This window comes from Rhinopithecus bieti, unplaced genomic scaffold (genome assembly GCF_001698545.2).
Source record: "Rhinopithecus bieti isolate Rb0 unplaced genomic scaffold, ASM169854v2 scaffold_44948, whole genome shotgun sequence".
Lineage (NCBI taxonomy): Eukaryota > Metazoa > Chordata > Mammalia > Primates > Cercopithecidae > Rhinopithecus > Rhinopithecus bieti.
In genome coordinates, this window is record NW_016818762.1 from 1,173,714 (window position 1) to 1,191,104 (window position 17,391).

Sequence of the window (17,391 nt, forward strand, 5' to 3'; positions counted from 1 at the left end):
GAAAAGAAAGGGATGGAAAAAGATATTGCATGACATTGGAAACCAAAAAAGAGCAGGAGTCACTATACTTACAACAGACAAAATAGATTTCAAGAAAAAAACAAGAGACAAAGGTCACTCTATAATGACAAAGGAATCAATTCATCAAGAGGGTATAATAATTTTAAATATATATGCACCCGGCCAGGCACGGTGGCTCACACCTTTGTGAGGCTCACACTTTGGGAGGCTGAGGTGGGTGAATCACCTGAGATCAGGAGTTCGAGACCAGCATGGCCAACATGGTGAAAACCCCTCTCTACCAAAAATACAAAAATTAGCTTGGTGTGACAGTGTGTGCCTGTAATCCCGGTTACTCAGGAGGCTGAGAAAGGAGAATCACTTGAATCCAGGAGGTGGAGGTTGCAGTGAGCCAAGATTGCACCACAGCACTCTAGCCTAGGTGACAGAGCAAGACTCTGTCTCAAAAAAAAAAACAAAAACATATATATATATATACACACACACACACACACACACACCCAATACTGGAACACCTGGATACATAAAGGAGCTATTATTAGAGCTAAAGAGAGAGATAGGTCCCAATACAATCATAGCTGGATACTTCAACACCCCCCTTTCAGCACTGGACAGATTTTCCAGGCCGAAAATCAACAAAGAAACATCAGACTTAATCTGCACTATAGACTAAATGGATCTAATAGATATTTACAGAACATTTCATCTAAGAGCTGCAGAATACATATTCTTTTCCTCAACACATGGATCAGTCTCAAGTATAGACCATATTTGAGGTCACAAGACAGTCTTAAAAACATTCAAAAAATTGAAATCATATCGAGTTTCTTTTCTAGAAGAACTAGAAATCAGTAACAAGAGGAATCTTGGAAACTATTTTTTAAAACATGGAAATTAAACAATAAGCTCCTGAATGACCAGTCAATAAAGAAATCAAGAAGGAAATTTAAAAATTTCGTGAAACAAATGATAATAGAAGCACAACATACCAAAACCTATGGGATCCAGCAGTTCTAAGAGGGAATTTCATAGTTATAAGTGCCTATATCCAAAAAGAGAGAAAACTTCAAACAAACAATCTAACAATGCATATTAAAGAACTAGAAAAGCAAGAGCAAACTAAACCCAAAATTAGTAGAAGAAAAGAAATAATAAAGATCAAAGCAGAAGTAAATGAAATTAAAATGAAAAAACAATACAAAATCAATGAAACAAAAGTTGGTTTTTTGAAAAGTTAAACAAAATTGACAAACCTTTAGCCAGACTAAGAAAAAAAGAGAGAAGATCCAAATAAATAAAATCAGAAATGAAAAAGGAGACATTACAACTGATATTGCAGAAATTCAAATGATTATTAGTGGCTGCTATGAACAACTATATGCCTATAAATTGGAAAATCTAAAAGAAATGAACAAATTCCTAGATACATGCAACTTAACCAGGATTTAACCAGGAAGAAATTCAAGCCTGATGAGATCAATAACAGTAACAAGATTGAGGTTATAATAAAAAGTCTCCCAGTAAAGAAAAGCCCGAGACCTACCAGCTTCACTGCTGAATTTTACCAAGCATTTAAAGAAGAACTAATACCAATCCTATTCAAACTATTTTGAAAAATAGAGGAGAGGGAAAGACTTCCAAACTCATTCTATGAGACCAGAGTTACCCTGATACCAAAACCAAAGACACATAAAAAATAAAACTACCGGCCAAGATCTCTGATAAATATTGATACAAAAATCCTCAACAAAATACTAGTAAACTGAATTCAACAACACATTAGAAAGATCATTTCATCGTGACCAAGTGGGATTTATCCCTGGGATGCAAGGATGTTCAACATACATAGATCAATCAATATGATACATCATATCAACAGAATGAAGGATAAAAACCATATGATCATTTCAATTTATGCTGAAAAAGCATTCGACAGAATTCAAAATCCTTTCATGATAAAACCCCTCAAAAAACTGCAGATAGAAGAAACATACCTCAAAAGCCATACAAGACATATGTGGCTATTATGGGAAATTATATACCTATAAATTGGAAAATCTAAAAGAAATGAACAAATTCCCCCATTCAGTATGATACTAGCTGTGGGTCTGTCATATATGGTTTAATATGGCAGACCCACAGCTAGTATCATACTGAATGGGGAAAAATGGAAAACCTTTCCTCTAAGATCTTGTACACACCAAGGATGCACACTGTCACCACTATTAATCGACATAATACTGGAAGTTCTAGCTAGAACAAAAGAAAGATGTAAAGGGCATCCAAATTGGAAAGGAAGAAGTTAAATTATCCTGGTTTGAAGATGATATGATCTTCTATTTGGAAAAGCCGAAAGATTCTACAAGAAAACTATTAGAACTGATAAACAAATTCAGTAAAGTTGCAGGACATAAAATCAACATAGAAAAATCAGTAGCATTTCTACAGGCCAACAGTGAAAATGTGAAAAGAAATTTAGAAAGTAATCCCATTTACAGTAACCACACATAAAATTAAATGCCTAGGAATTAAACAAAGAATTCTTAAGTTAATTAGTGAAAAATCTCTATAAAGAAAATTATAAAGTATTTAAGAGAATACCAAAAAAAGGGAAAAATATTCCATATTCATGGATTGGAAGAATCAATGTTGTTAAAATGCCTATACTACCCAAAGCAACCTACAGATTCAATGCAATTCCTATCAAAATACCAATAACATTCTTCACAGAAATAGAAAAAAAAATCCTACAATTTATATGGAACCTCAAAAGACCTAGAATAGCCAAAGCTATCCTAAGTCAAAAGAACAAACTGGAGGAATCACATTACCTGACTTCAAATGATGCTGAAGAGCTATAGTTATCAAAACAGCATAGTGTGAAAACAGAAATGAGGCTGGGAGCAGTGGCTCATGCCTGTAATCCCAGCAATTTGGGAGGCTGAGACGGGCAGATCACTTGAGATTAGGAGCTCAAGACCAGCCTGCCCAACATGGTAAAACCCTATATCTACCAAAAAAAAAAAAAAAAAAAAAAAAAATTAGCCAGGCATGGTGGTGCATTCCTGTAGTCCCAGCTACTTGGGAGGCTGAGGCAGGAGGATCACTTGAACCTGGGAGGCAGAGGTTGCAGTGAGCTGAGATCATACCACTGTGCTCCAGTCTGGGGAACAGAGGGAGATTCGGGGAAAAAAAAAAAAAAAAAAACAGAATAGAGAACCCAGAAGCTAATCCCCATTTCTACAGTTAACTCACTTTCAGCAAAGGTGCCAAGAACATACACTGGGGAAAAAGACAATTTCTTCAATAAATGGTGCTGGAAAAACTGGATATCTCTATGCAGAAAAGTTAAACTAGACCTCTATCTTTCTCTGTATATAAAAATAGAATCAAATCAAATGGATTATTGACTTAAATATAAGACCTCAAACTATGAAACTACTACAAGAAAACTTTGGGGGAAATCTCCAGGACACTGATCTGGGCAAACATTTATTGACCAAATAGCCCACAAACACAGGCAACCAAAGCAAAAATGGACAAATGGGATCACATCAAGTTAAAAAGTTTCTGTGCAGCAAATGATACAATCAACAAAGTGAAGAGATAACCCATAGAATGGGAGAAAATATTTGCAAACTACCCATCTGACAACGGATTAATAACCAGAATATATAAGGAGCTCAACCCTATAGGAAAACAAAATTCAATCAAAAGATGGGCAAAGATTTGAACAGACATTTCTCAAAAGAGGACATACACACTTTGGGAGGCCAGAGTGGGTGGATCACTTGAGATCAGTAGTTCAAGACCAGCCTGGTCAACATGGTGAAACCCTGTCTCCACTAAAAACATAAAAATTAGCCAGGTATGGTGGCGCTCACCTGTAATCCCAGCTACTCAGGAGGCTGAGGCAGGAGAATCGCTTGAACCTGGGAGGCAGAGGTTGCAGTGAGCCAAAATCGCAACACTGCACTCCAGCCTGCGTGACAGAGCAAGACTCCATCTAAATAAATAAATAAAAAGACATATAAATGGCAAACAGGCATATGAAAAGGTGCTCAACATCACTTATCATCAGAGAAATGCAAATCAAAACTACAATGAATATATTCTTACCCTAGTTAAAATGGCTTATATCCAAAACACAAGCAATAACAAATGCTGGCAAGGATGTGGAGAAAAGGGAACCCTTGTAAATTGTTGCTGGGAATGTGAACTATTAGTACAATCACTTTGGAGTACTGTTTGGAGTTTCCTCAAAAAACTAAAAATTCAGCTACCTTATGATCCAGCAATCCCACTGCTGGGTGTAGCCCCCAAAGAAAGGAAATCAGTATATGGAAGAGATATCTGCACTTCTGTTTGTTACAACACTGTTTACAATAGCTAAGATTCACAAGCAGCCTAAGTATCCATCAACAGATAAATGAATAAATAAAATGTGATACTTACACACAGCCATAAAAAAGACTGAGATCCTTGCCGGGCACAGTGGCTCATGCCTGTAATCCCAGCACTTTGATAGGCTGAGGGGGGTGGATCACCTGAGGTCAGGAGTTCAAGATCAGCCTGGCCAACATGGTGAAACACTGTCTCTACTAAAAATACAAAAATTAACTGGATGTGGTGGCGACTGCCTGTAATCCCAGCTACTCGGGAGGCTGAGGCAGGAGAATCACTTGAACCCCAGAGGTGGAAGTTTGCAATGAGCTGAGATCATGCCATTGCACTCCAGCCTGGGCAACAGAAAGAGACTCCATCTCAAAAATAAAATAAAATAAAATAAAATAAAATAAAATAAAATAAAATAAAATAAAATAAAATAAAATAAAAAATAAAAGAATGAGATCCAGTCATTTGCAACAACATGGATGGAACTGGAGATCATTATGTTAAGTGAAATAAGCCAGGCACAGAAAGGCAAACATCACGTGTTCTCACTTACTTGTGGGATCTAAAAGTCAAAACAATGGAACTCATGGACATAGAGAGTAGAAGCATGGTTAAAAGAGGTTAAGAATGGTAGTGCGGGCCTGGCAGGGAGGTGTGGATGGTTAATGGGTACCAAAAAAAAAATAGTTAGAAAGAATGAATAAGACCTACTATTTCACAGCACAATAGGGTGACTATAGCCAATAATAACTTAACTGTACATTTTTAAATAACTTGAAGGGTGTAATTGGATTCTTTGTGACATGAAGGATAAATGCTTGAGGGTATGCATACCCCAATCTCAGTGATGTGTTTATTTCACATTGCATGCCTGCATCAAAACATGTCGTATAACCCATAAATATATATACTTACTATGTACCTACAAAGATTAAAAATTAAAAAATAAAAAGAATGAAATTTGATCCTTATCTTACACTCTACAGAAAAATTAATTCAAAATTCGTTAAAGACTTAAACGTTAGACCTAAAACCATAAAACTCCTCGAAGAAAACACAGGGAGAAACTCCATGATATTGGCTTTGGCAATGATTTCTTGGAAATGATACCAAAAGCACAGACAGCAAAAGCCAAAATAGACAATAGAATTGCATCAAACTAAAAACAATAAACAAAAATATAAAGGCAACCAAAACGATTGGAGAAAATATTTGCAAACCATATATATGATAAAGGGTTAATATACAGTATAGATAAGGAACTCCTACAACTCAGTAGTGAAAACAATAAAAAATAAAAAAAAACAATGTGATTAGAAAATGGACAAAGGAACTGAATAGAAATTTCTCCAAAGAAGACATACAAATGGCTAATAGGTATACAGAAAGGTGCTCAAAATCAGTAATTATCAAGAAAATACAAAATCACAATGAGGTATCATCTCATCCTAGTTAGGACAGGTATTATAAAAACAGAAACAAAACAAATAAAAGATAACAAATATTAGTGAGGATGTGGAGAAATAGAAACCTTTGTACACTGTTGGTAGGAACATAAATTGGTGCAGCCTCTATGAAAAACAGTATGGAGGTTCCTCAAAAAATTAAAAATTGAACCACCATATGATCGTGCAATCCTACTTCTGGTTGTATATCCAAAGGAATTAAAATCAGGATCTAGAAGAGATATCTGCACTCCTATGTTCGCTTCAGCATTATTCGCAATAGCCAAGACTTGGAAGTAACCTAAATGTCAATCAACGTGAATGAATAAAGAAAATGTGGTATAAACATACAATGAAATTTTTTCTTTTTTTTAATTTTTTTTGAGATGGAGTCTTGCTCTGTTACCCAGGCTGGAGTGCAGCAGCGCAATCTCAGCTCACTGCAACCTCCGCCTCCTGGGTTCAAGTGATTCTCTTGCTTCAGCCTCCCCAGTAGCTGGGATTACAGGCATGCGCCACCACACTCAGCTAATTTTTGTATTTTCAGTAGAGACGGGGTTTCACTGTGTTGGCCAGGCTGGTCTCGAACTCCCCACCTCAGATGATCAGTCCTCCTCGACCTCCCAAAGTGCTGGGATTACAAGCTTGAGCCACCATGCCCAGCCACAGTGGAATATTATCCAGCCTTAAAAAAAATGAAGAAATTCTGCTGTTTGCAAAACATGAGTACTTAGAGGACATTGTGTTAGTTAAAACAATCCAGACACAGAAGAACAAATACTACACAAAACCATTTGTATGAGGAATCTAAAATAGACTCATAGAAGCAGAGACTCATAGAAACAGAGAAGAGAATGGTGGTTACCAGCGGCTGTGGGGGCAGGGGATATAGAAAGGTATAAGTCAAAGAGTACAAGGTTTCAATTATGCAAGATGAAATAAGTCCTAGAGATCTCCTCCATGCATCGTAACCATAGACAACAATCCTGTGTTGTACACTCAAAAATTCACTAAGAGAGTAGATCTTATGCTAAGTATTGTTATCACACACAAACACACATACACCTACAATAAGGATCATAATAATAGTGAATAAAGAGGGTGGGAGGAAACTTTTGGAGATAATGGATATGTTTATGGCCTAAATTGCAGTGATGATTTCACAGTATATACTTATTTCTAAATTTATCAAGTTGTATTTATTAAATATGCACAACTTTTTGTATGTCAATCATACCTCAATGAAGTGGGTTTCAAAATGAAATAAATGTCTCCATGAATTGCCCCCTGCTCAGGAAAGCAGAACTGATCAGATGAGAGAAAGATGAAAATTATTGCTAGCACTATAGAACATTGACCCTGTGTCAATCACTGTTGCAATAGTTCTTGAGTGTGTATTTTGTTCCAAGTCCTCTTCTACACACAGAAGACATAAAGGTTAAAAAAAAAATTACTGACCAGACAAGGTGGCTCATGCCTGTAGTCCCAGAACTTTGGGATGCCGAGGTGGGCAGATCCATCACTTGAGTCCAGGAGCTTGAGACCAGCTTCTGCAACATGGCAAAACCCTGTCTCTACAAGAATAAATAAATAGATAAATAACAGTAATTTTTTAAAAACTCGATTTCATGAAACTTCCATTTCATATGGGGGCAGTTTTAAACAAGTAAAATTAATAGTCTATTAGATGGTGATAAATGCTATGGAGAATATGAGGTAGGAAAAGGGAACCAGCTAGAGAGTAGGGTTTTAAACACCATGGTTAGAGAGGCCTTATGGTACAAAATGACATTTAATAAGCACCACAGGCAATCAGGGCATGAGCCACATGGAAACCGGGGAAAGGGTCATTCTGGGCAGAGAAAGCAGCTAGTGTCAAGGCTCTGAGCAGCCAGAATGGCTGGATCAGTGTGGCTATGAGTAAGGAGGAGAATAGAGGAGATGAGGTCAGAAGTTAATGGGTGAAGGGAAGGACCAGTTTGTGCCCGTCCTGGTTTATAAACAAGGCTCAACTCAACGGACTTAAACTTTTACTCTGAAGTGAAATGGGAAACCCCTGGGTGTGGGAAGTAGAAGCGTGACATATTCCTATTTCTTTTTAATAAGATCCCTATGGCTACCGGGTTGAGTGCAGATTGGGGGACTAAGGTAGACGGAATCCTCTCGTGACACTCGGTGAAAGGTGATGGTGGCTTGAACCAAGGCAGTAGTGATGGAAGCCATGAGAAGTGACTGGCAAGTTCGAATCTGTTTTGAAAGTAAAGCTCTCAGGACTGCTAACAGATTGGAAGTGATGTTCTGAGTGAGAGGAGTCATGGCTGGCCAAACAACTAAAGAATACATTTACCACTTCCCACGTTAAGGAAAACTGCAGGGAGAAGCAGGTTATGGGAAGAAGAACAGGTGTCCAGTTTGGACATTGCAAGTTTGGGATGCCTGTTTTATAGAAAAGTGGAGTTAACTGTTGGACAGGCATGTTTGAAAATTGCGGCCGGGCACGGTGGCTCAAGCCTGTAATCCCAGGACTTTGGGAGGCCGAGGCGGGTGGATCACGAGGTCAGGAGATCGAGACCATCCTGGCTAAAATGGTGAAACCCCGTCTCTACTAAAAATAGAAAAACTTAGCTGGGCGTGGTGGCGGGCGCCTGTAGTCCCAGCTATTTGGGAGGCTGAGGCAGAGAATGGCGTGAACCCAGGAGGCGGAGCTTGCAGTAAGCTGAGATCGCACCACTGCACTTCAGCCTGGGCGACAGAGCAAGACTCTGTCTCAAAAAAAAAAAAAAGAAAAGAAAAGAAAAGAAAGAAAATTACCAGCATGTGAAGTGGAAGAAGATCACCCAGGGAAAGAGTAGGCAGACATGAAAAGGGATCTAAAGATTATCCCTGGGCCACTCTATTATTTAGAGATTTGAAAGATGAAGAAAAGCCAGGATATGAAACTGAACATGAGAACCCAGTAAGGTGAGAGGAAAACCAGGAGTGGGAAGTCAAAGTGAAGGAGAAGAGAATGGTCAACTGTGTCAAATGCTGCAGACAGGCCAAGGGTGAGCAGATGCATTAGCTATTGTGGAAATTATCAATGGCCTCAAGAGTAGCAGTGTTGGTGGAGTGATGAGGATGAAAGCTTGATGGGAATGGTTTCAGGATAGTGAGGGAAGAGGAAGAGAAATTGGAAACAGAATAGACAAATCTTTCTGCAAGTTGTTCTCTTAAAGGGAAAGAGATAAATGGAGTGGTAGCCAGAGGTGGAATGAGAGTCAAGAGAGGGCATTTTGTTTTCACTTTTCCTAATAGGAAGAATCAGAGTTTATATGCTAATGGGAATGATCCATTCGAAAGGGGAAAATGATGAAACATGAAAGAGAGAAACCCTCCTGGTGAGGGGTGCTCATGTAGAAGAAAGGGTAATGGGCCTAGTGCATGAGTGGAGAGGTGGACCTTAGGCAGACACATGGACATGCATGGTTGCAGGAGGGGAAGCAGAGTACACGGGCACAGACACTCGTCATTGAGTTAAGGTGGTGGTGGGAATTTATGAAAATCCCTTTGTGTTCTCAGTGAAATATGAAGCAAATCATCATCTGAGAATAAGGATGGGGCATGAAGGGTGGGAGATTTAAAGATAGAGAAGCACTTGGAGGAGAAAGGGAGATGAATGGGGTAAAGAAATCCAGGCTTGCTCTAAGTGCTTTGCACTAATTAATTCACTAATCCTTATGACAGCCCTGTGCAGTAGAAACTACTCTCCCAATGTACAAACAAGGAAACAAGCAGATGAAATAGAGATGCCTAGTAAAGCAAGACCTTGGGAGAGGTAGGTTCCATCAGCCAAGAGTGAAAGCAAAGACTGCATGCTCTATAGACTTGTCTCAAATCCTGAAGACCTTCAAGAACTGGCTCTTACGTATCCTTATGACTTGCTTTGTTTTACTTAACTCGTTGACTGCATCTCCATTCTATATAATAAAAAGAGTCTAACACTGTCTCATAAATAAAATTTGAAAATTGGCCGGGCCCTACCTCTGCTACTCAGAGGAGATGGCAAGAGGCAGGAGCTCCATCTGCATCTAACAGATCACTTCTGAGCCTGTCTGCCTCTTGGTCTGAATCCAGTTAGACTTCCCACAAGCTGACATACTTCTGGTTCTAGCTCTAGAACTGTTGTATTCCTTAGCATCATGGCACAAAAGCATTGCATAAGAATGACAAGTATGATTTCTTAAAGACTGAGACCTTTCCTAAGGAATGAAAATGGCTATTTTAATCAAACTAAAGCAAATGGGAATATTTAGAGTGTTGGTTCTTCAAAGTGATCAGGTTTGTATGAACCACTTTTCTGACTCTTGATTTGGGAGACGGTTTCTATATATAACTAAATTTGCCATTTGATAAAAGTATTTTCTTTATTGCTACTATTTATTATTTTCCTTGGTGCCAGAATTACCATTTTACCTTGGTGTGTTAATATAAATGGTGACAATTCGTGTTGACATTCAGTCTGGTTCCAAATACTTTAATCAAAAATATGTATAACTGTGCACATCTGCCAAGTATTTATTTTATGTACTTATTTATTTATTTACTTACTTATTTTTCTTTTTGAGACAGAATCTTGCTCTGCTTCCCAGGGTGGAATGGAATGGCACGATCTCAGCTCACTGCAACCTCCATCTCCTGGGTTCAAGTGATTCTCCTGCCTCAGCCTCCTGAGTAACTGGGATTACAGGCACCTGCCACCATAGCCAGCTAATTTTTGTATTTTTAGTAGAGACAGGGTTTCACCATGTTGTTCAGGCTGGTCTCGAACTCCTGACCTCAGGCAATCCACCCACCTCAGCCTCCCAAAGTGTTGGGATTACAGGTGTGAGCCACTGTGCCCAGCCACCAAGTATTTATTAAGATAATTTTTCTACCAACTTCCCCATTTCAATCAGCAATTATGACTCTGTCATATGTCCTTATCAGAAAAGGAAATGCGTAAAACAGTTTTCTGTTTTTAGAGGAATATATGAGGAAAGATAGTACTTTATGGCTTAGTCTAATTAAAAATTGACAGTAAGAGCCCTATTCTGATTCTAGTTGTGAGAGGTTGACTCAAGTCAATCTGAATTTGGTTGGAAAAGCTTTTTCTGTCTCACTTTTGACTAGAGATACAAAATCAGAAGTCTTATAAATAAGGCATGCGTATTAGTCCATTCTCACAATGCTGTAAAGAAGTACCTGAGACTGGGTAATTGATAAAGAAAAGAGGTTAGAGGTTTAATTGGCTCACGGTTCCACAGACTGTATAGGAAGCATGGTGCTGGCATCTGCTCGGCTTCTGGGAAGGCCTCAGGAAAACTTACAGAGTGACAGAAGGCAAAGGGGAAGCAGGCTCGTCTTACATGGCTGAAACAGGAGCAAGAGAGAGAGGGGGAGGTGCCACACACCTTTAAACAACCAGATATTATGAGAACTCTATCACAAAAACAGCACCAAAGGGGGAGATCCACTGCCATGATCCCGTCACCTCCCACCAGGCTCCACCTCCAACATTAGGGATTATAATTTGAGCTGAGATTTGGGCAGACACACAGATCCAAACCATATTAGCATGCAAACTTGACCTGATATTCCCTTGGAGAAGAATGCTCTTTTGCATGAACTGAAAACCCACACCATTTCTCTTAATTGCCATCTATTTTCTGGATCCCAAGCTAAACTGAAAATAAGGAAATAATACCTCAGAGTTTTACCTGATCCTATTTAGACATAACGGCTCTGCAAGAACACGTTTTTCAAATTATAGAAATCCCAGTTACTGATTTTTTTTAAAAGGCCACATTCAAATCAGTTGATCTATACAATGATGCGAAGATACAACGAAGAAACGTTATTATACCAATAGTCTTATTAATATGACATTTATCATGAACAGCAAGACAGATTAAGTACCCACAATTAAAACACTCAATTACTTTACTTTGGAGGTTTAGCTTAAGGGAACTCCGACCATCCTTTTTTCACCAATATTTATTGAATGCCTACTATGTGTCAGTCACTGTACAAATAACTGAGAACTCAAAATTAGGGAGAATGCACATACTTGGGGAATATATAGTACACCTAGAGAAATACGCTGTGTTTGGGGAAAATTCGGTAAGAAACGTCTGCAGGAAATTCTGTAAGAAAAAAATGCTTACCTGGTAGACTCATTCTGAACGCCAGAATCTTTGTTGCATTTGCAATTTTTGGACAGGTTGAATTGATTCTGATAGCTATCTGTGATAACAGTACTTGATAGGTTATTTCCAAACTTTGTAAAGTTAATTAAAGGATTGAGAATGCCTGGGCTCCCACTGATAACAAGAACAATAACAATAGTTTACCGTTCAATTAACTTAAGTATAGCTACATGATATATTGGTAGAGGTAGATGGAAGTAGAATAAGTAAAAATGCTGTATTATGGTGTTTGGAGATTAACTTCCAATCCTTCTTACTCCTAATTCATGCGTTGTTTCTCTTCTGCTCTAGACTCATTTATTCTCTCTCAGGTTCTCCTGAACCTTCCATGTTACTCCTCCTCCATGCTGGTCTGGTCTTAAATAGCTACTTTCTTGTAACAAGGCACCTGTTGCTGAATTCAGATAATTCTGTTTTTCTCCTTTGCAAATTTACAGATTCAGGTGTTATATAAAAAGGCCCCCATCAATTTTATTTCTTAGGACAATTACTAAGTCAGTGTGGCGAAATACTTGCCAACACGTACTCCTTAACTGGGAATAGTTTCTTTATATGCATATTGCTAATGCGTTCTATCTGTCTCTATTCTGAAGGTTCCTGGAGCTTCAGTAGCAAGAATAACATATGGGCTGCGTCTGAACTGAAAAAGAATTTTCCTGTTGTACAAAATTTACAGGTATCACAATTCTTTTATGACTCTTTAACCTTTAAACACACTTGTTTGGGCACCATCAAAATTCTAAGAGTTTATGTCTTAGCAAGTGGTTACACATTTGTAATGGGGGCCATGCCTAAAATGCTGCGAGATTAAAGAAGATGGAGTAATTAATTGCTTTAGGGGCTCGGAGTTCATGGAAGTCTTCAGAGAGGAGGTGAGATATAAGCTAAACCTTGATAAAGAGGAATAAACTGTCATTAAATTGTATTCAGCAATTATCTTTAAGTAGTTGTAAGTAGTATTTCAAAAGATCCAAGTAGTATTTCTTTCAAAAGATCCAAGGTAAAACCTTAATAACTGATTCAGTACTGTTTCCATGAATACTAATATTTCAACAGGTTGATCCTAAATGCAAAAAGTATTTACTGCTAATTAATGAATCATTATTTGGGGACATTTTGTAGATTGATAGGGATGTATTTTAGCACATTAACTTTAATGTTTATTATCACAGAATGAACTGTGTGAAATATTATTCCCTCTTTGAGTAATCTCACACTAATGTAGCTTTTTCTCAAGTTGTCTCTTAGCTAAGATAGTCTTCGTTCCATTTGCCCCTTATAATCAACATCGTATTTTTTCCAAATCCTTGACAAACTGATTTCACCAAAAGCTGGAATACATTTTGAGTCTTAATTTATCTTAAAATAGAAATGGCAATTTTTAAAAAAAGCATAGAGAAGCATTTTAACCGATTTAGGTTAACAAGATTGCATTAAAAGAGTATTTTTTGTTGTTGTTGTTGTTGTTGTTGTTGAGACGGAGTCTCGCTCTGTCGCCCGGGCTGGAGTGCAGTGGCCGGATCTCAGCTCACTGCAAGCTTCGCCTCCCGGGTTTACGCCATTCTCCTGCCTCAGCCTCCTAAGTAGCTGGGACTACAGGCGCCCGCCACCTCGCCCGGCTAGTTTTTTGCATTTTTTTAGTAGAGACGGGGTTTCACTGTGTTAGCCAGGATGGTCTCGATCTCCTGACCTCGTGATCCGCCCGTCTCGGCCTCCCAAAGTGCTGGGATTACAGGCTTGAAACACCGTGCCCGGCCGAGTATTTTTCTTTTATAATGAGGCTTAAAAATGGTAATTTACCTAACTTATTTTATTTTTATGAGAAGTCTTTCATCACTATTCTGGTTTCCCTCCTAATCAGTAGAAATGTAGTTGAAATACATTAATTAAATTCTCTAATAAGATTCTGTAGCTATTGGCCTTAAACTCTAGGGAAACCATAAGTCCCTAATTACAACCTATCAGTTGCAATTAACTTTTCAAACTATTCCCAAGGTATATGTGAGAAAATGAAAGAGTTGCTAATAAATTTTAGAAAAGATTGACAGCTCTTTCTATGGCTGTCAAGGGGCCACTGTGGACCTATGGGAGAAAACCCTAACCTACATTTGGGAAATGTCTCATATGGTAGCTTTTATTTTCCTGGGACAGTTTCTGGACTTAGGTTTTTTGTGTACTGACTCTTGTGGGGTTAGATTGATCTTGGGCATGATGGCTGTAACTGCTGTTGTTGATTTAGGTCTGTATCAGAGAACTTCCTGCTGAATGTTTCACATTTTCAAGCCCCAGTTTCAACTAGCTGAAGATAGAGAGCAGAGCAGAGCTGGAAGACTGTCACTACAAGTGAGAGAAGCAGGACCAAGATGAGATGTCATCTTCAGTGTGAAGGACTAGCGTGGAGTGCAGGAGGTTGAAGGACTCGTCTGCAAAGCTCTCTAGCCAGTGCTTTGGGCCTGGGATGACAGTCAGGCTTTTAAAGATGGGGCCTTTTAGGCGTGGCTGCTGTTTCTTGCTTATGAGGTCCAGGAAATGTGAAGAGTCCTGTTTAACTCATTCTGGTCAGGTTCCTTCAGCTGTACAGTTGTAGTATCCTCAAACTGGAAACTCTTTTAAAAAAAAAAATCTGAAAGAATTTTGAACACCTTGCTCCTGGTTCCTTGCCTCTTCCTCATGTGACACTTAAGGGTTAGGCAGCATGCTGCTTACCTGCAAGCTATATAACAACAAACCACACACAAATCTTAGACTTAAACCAAGTACAATCTTTTTCTCCCCACAAATGTACAATTTGGGATGGCTTTGTGGGAACAGCTACTGTTTTGTTTATAAAGTATTAGCTGGAGCTGTTAGACTGGAGGACCTACCTTCAAGATTTCTCACTCACTTAACTGGGAAGTTGGAACTGGCTATTGCCAGAATGCTTCTTCAGACCCAGGTCTTGATTCCTTTCCATGAGCTACTTGGTCATCCTCAAAGCATGAGTTCCAAGAGAAGCAGGCTTCCTTGTATCTGGACACTGGAAGCCAAAGGGCCACGTTTTGTGCCACTCACGGAATCTACAAACCCCTCTCTTCTCCAGAATGCTGACCATTATGAATTTTGTGATAATTATGCCCTTTCTTTTTTTTTTTTGTAAGTTTATCACCTACAAAAGTACCCTAAAGCAGGGGTTCCTAGCCCCTAGCTGCAGATCATTGCAGGTCCGTAGCCTGTTAGGAACCAGGCTGCACAGCAGGAGGTGAGCGGCTGGAGCGAGCTTTACCGCTTGAGCTCTGGCTCCCGTCAGATCAGCGGTGGCATTCGATTCTCAAGAGCGCAAACCCTACTGTGAACTGGGCATGCGAGGGATCTAGGTTGCACCCTCCTTATTAGAATCTAATGCATGATGATCTGAGGTAGAGCAGTTTCATCCTGAAACCATCCCCCCACCCTTGCATCCTGTGGAAAAATTGTCTTCCATGAAACCGGTCCCTGGTGCCAAAAAGGTTGGGGACCACTGCACTACTCTATTTTGTACTTTGTATGTCTTTTTTTTTTTTTTTTTTTTTTTGAGGCGGAGTCTCACTCTGTTGCCCGGACTGGAGTGCAGTGGCTGGATCTCAGCTCACAGCAAGCTCCGCCTCCCGGGTTTACGCCATTCTCCTGCCTCAGCCTCCCGAGTAGCTGGGACTACAGGCGCCCGCCACCTCGCCCGGCTAGTTTTGTATTTTAGTAGAGACGGGGTTTCACCGTGTTAGCCAGGATGGTCTCGATCTCCTGACCTCGTGATCCGCCCGTCTCGGCCTCCCAAAGTGCTGGGATTACAGGCTTGAGCCACCGCGCCCGGCCTGTACTTTGTATGTCTTGAATTAGAATGTATACATTCTTTTGTGATCTGCCTCTTTCGATCAACATTATGATTGAGAGATTCATGTATGTTATTGACTACGATTGTAAATTATTTCTTCTATTGTATACTTGTTATTTCTCCATTCTACTGTTTATGGACATTTGAGTTGCTTCCAGTGTTTTGCTATATTAACAATGCAGAGTAAAAATTATTGTACCTTCTCTTCTGGGGTATAAGTGAAAGAGTATTTTCAGGTTATGTTGTATAGAGAGATTGATGTCTTGTAGGATAGGTACAAGTTCTATTTAGCCATTTACAAATTTACAAAAGTGCTTTTGCAAAGTGATTGTTTTCTCCAAATCATTTTCCTTGGTCATTGCGTCAATTTACATCCCATAGATAGTGTATTAAGATTCCCTGTTGTTTCACATGAATTATGACCTAACATTGTCCAGTGAAATTTTCGTTTTTTCAAATGAGCCCAGCTGATATAAAAGGCAGGACGCAGCTAAGTTTTCATTAACACCCTCCATTATAGGTCGCATTACAGAGGAAAAATCAGATTTCAAAGTTTTCAAAAATTCTGTGTTATCATTATTTTGATCTTGAACGATCCCAGTGTCCTAATAATAATTCTGGAATTCTTATAGATTCCACCCAGATATTAAGAGTACCATGAGAAAAATTGTTTGCCATGATGGGTTAGAAGGATATTTTTCTTTTTTGGTATGAAGCCATTCATTATATTTTGATCTTTGATCACAAATTGTACAATTCAACTATTACCTGTGAACAGTGCTCTCTCAATGATATAGAATATTTTAATTTTATTCTATTAGTTTTGATTGACAACTTAGTCTTAATGTTGTGAAGTTATGCAACATACAAAATAACTGGATCTCTTTTAAATCTCGAAAGATTTAATTTTTCACATATTTGCATATAAAATAAGGAATGCAAGATCTTTTGAAACACATATTCAATCTACATTTTTATCTTCTTCCAGGTATGCAATCCAGTGATTGAAAATTAATTCACCTTAGTCAGAAGACAGTTAATTCCTGACACTGCAACAATTTGTCTTGTCGAGATGTGATATTTGCAGAGAACTGGAATAGCATGACAACAAAAACCCTTCTGACTTGTGGGATTTCAAACAAAAAGGTTAAAATTGCATTCTGCCGCTATACAAATTAGCATAGAACTTCACTACAGCCTCAGGTATTGGAACAAAACTGGAGCAGTTCTCAATAAAATTAAGCTGTTGAGAATAAAAAGAACTTGAAACAGTAAGTGGGAGTCTTCAATTCTGTTTCTTAACCTGCTCAAGTTTAGAGCTCCCTGCCGCATTATTACAAAGGCAAAACTGCTAGGTGAAGGAAAAGCTATGGGAAGTCCAAAGGGCTGATTATTTTTACGTATTTATTGATTGATTTTTTCTTTTTTCTTTTCTTTTTTTTTTTTTTTTTTTTTTTTT